Source organism: Triticum aestivum, chromosome 2A (genome assembly GCF_018294505.1).
Source record: "Triticum aestivum cultivar Chinese Spring chromosome 2A, IWGSC CS RefSeq v2.1, whole genome shotgun sequence".
Lineage (NCBI taxonomy): Eukaryota > Viridiplantae > Streptophyta > Magnoliopsida > Poales > Poaceae > Triticum > Triticum aestivum.
In genome coordinates this window covers 15,968,032-15,970,645 of record NC_057797.1, presented here as the reverse complement: position 1 = coordinate 15,970,645, position 2,614 = coordinate 15,968,032, and positions in this window count along the sequence as shown.

The following is a 2,614-nucleotide window of genomic DNA, read 5'->3' as shown; positions in this document are numbered from 1 at the left end:
CGAGAAGCCAGACGGGACCTTCATACTGCTCAGGCATTCAAAAAAAATGACCTTCTCTTCTTTGGTAAGAGCGTAGCTGGCACGACCTTGAAACCATTCCGGATGCCGGTCATCTGGGTCTTTCAAAAGTTGCTGGTCCTGCCGTGCTTCCTTTGTATCATTTGTCTTCCCATACACGCCCAAGAAGCTTAGCAGGTTCACGCAAACATTCTTCGTAACATGCATCACGTCGATTGCAGAGCGGACCTCTAGGACTTTCCAATATTCTAGCTCCCAAAATATAGATTTCTTCTTCCACATGGGTGCGTGCCCGTCAACTCCCCGCGGAACTGATTGTCCGCCAGGACCCTTTCCAAAGATGACTTTCAAATCCTTGACCATATCAAATATCTCAGCACCAGTACGTTCCGCAGGCTTCGGCCGGTGATCTGCCTTCCCGTTGAAATGCTTGCCTTTCTTTCTTACGTTATGATTTCGGGGAAGAAATCGACGATGACCCAGGTACACGTTCTTCTTACAATTAACCAAACATACACTTTCAGTCTCATGTAAGCAGTGCGTGCATGCATTGTATCCCTTATTTGTCTGTCCCGAAAGGTTACTGAGAGCAGGCCAATCGTTGATGGTTACAAAAAGCAACGCTCGTAGGTCAAATTCCTCTCCTTTGTGCTCATCCCAGACACGTACACCAGGTTTCGCCCACAACTGTAAAAGCTCTTCAACTAATGGCCTTAGGTACACATCGATGTCGTTACCGGGTTGCTTAGGGCCTTGGATGAGAATTGGCATCATAATGAACTTCCGCTTCATGCACAACCAAGGAGGAAGGTTGTAGATGCATAGAGTCACGGGCCAGGTGCTATGGCTGGAGCTCTGCTCGCCAAAAGGATTAATGCCATCAGTATTTAGACCAAATCTTAAGTTCCTTGCGTCAGCTGCAAAATCTTTGAAAACTCTGTCGATCTTTCTCCATTGCGTTCCATCAGCGGTGTGTCTCGACTGCCCGTCGGACAAACGGTCCTCTTTGTGCCATCGCAACAACTTGGCATGCTTTTCGTTCATGAACAGACGTTTCAACCGTGGTATTATAGGAGCATACCACATCACCTTGGCGGGAACCCTCTTCCTGGGTTTCTCGCCCTCAACATCGTCACCAGGGTCATCGCCTCTGATCTTATAACGCAATGCAGTGCATACAGGGCATTCATTCAAATTCTCGTATTCACCGCGGTAGAGGATGCAGTCATTAATGCATGCATGTATCTTCTGAACCTCTAAACCTAGAGGGCAGACAACCTTCTTTGCTTCGTACGTACTGGCGGGCAACTCGTTATTCTTAGGCAACATATTCTTCAACATTTTCAGCAAATTTTCAAATGATGAGTCACCTACACCTTCCTGTGCCTTCCATTTTAGCAAATCCAGTGTGCAGCCCAGCTTTTTCAGACTATTATCGCATCCTGGATACAATGACTTTTTGTGATCCTCTAACATGCGATCCAAATTCTCCCTCTCCTTGTCAGTTTCGCACCGTCTCCGTGCATCAGCAATGGTCCGACCAAGATCATCAGCGGGCTCATCATGTGCCTCTTCTTCACCTTCACCTAACCCTTCCCCACCTTCAGCATCATCCTCCATGAAAGTATCACCGAAATGATCACGATAGTTGTCATCGATATCATCCCCTTCTTCATCGTCTTCCATTCTGACCCCTCTTTCTCCATGCTTGGTCCAACAATAATAGCTTGGCATGAAACCATGCATAAGCAGGTCCATGTGAACTCTTCTTGGCGAGGAGTAACCCTTATTATTCTTACAGACAGCACATGGACAGATAATAAAACCTTGCTGCCTGTTCGCATTTGCCACTACGAGGAAATCTTTCAAACCCGTAGTGAACTCGCCGGAGACTCGGGAACCGTACATCCATTGCCGATTCATCTGCATTATTATTATATAAAGTATATAATTAACCATCATGCATTTGTTAAACTAATAAGTAGCTAGAAATAATACAAATTAAACAATGAACTACACACATGCGTATTTTATCAATGACACATGAAAGGTTCGAGTTGCTAACCGCAAAATAAATGAGAAAGCTCAAGTGTGGCTTGTTTCAGGCTCTTGGGCATTTCATCAAACACCTTGTGTGCATAGGTGCAAAAGCAAACCCACCACCACCCCACCACCATGCATCTTCTGAAAATTGTGAAGTGAGCTGAGTGAAGTGAAGTGAGGTGAGTATATATAGGGATGGGCCTTTAGTCCCGGTTGGCCTGGCCAACCGCGACTAAAGGCCTTCTGGGACCTTTAGTCCCGGTTGGCCACACCAACCGGGACTAAAGCCCCTCCCGTCCGCCAGCTGGATGGGCCTTTAGTCCCGGCTGGCCTGGACAACCGGGACTAAAGGCCTTCGGGGACCTTTAGTCCCGGTTGGCCTGGCCAACCGGGACTAAAGACCCTCCCGTCGGCCAGCTGTCGACCGAACGCGCTGGGCCCAGGTAGTTGGTCGCGGGCCTTCTCCCGAACCGCGACTAAAGAGCCCTTTGGTCGCGGTTCGGTACTGTTCGGGACTAATGGCGGCGTATGGAAGCCCCTTTTTCTACCAGTG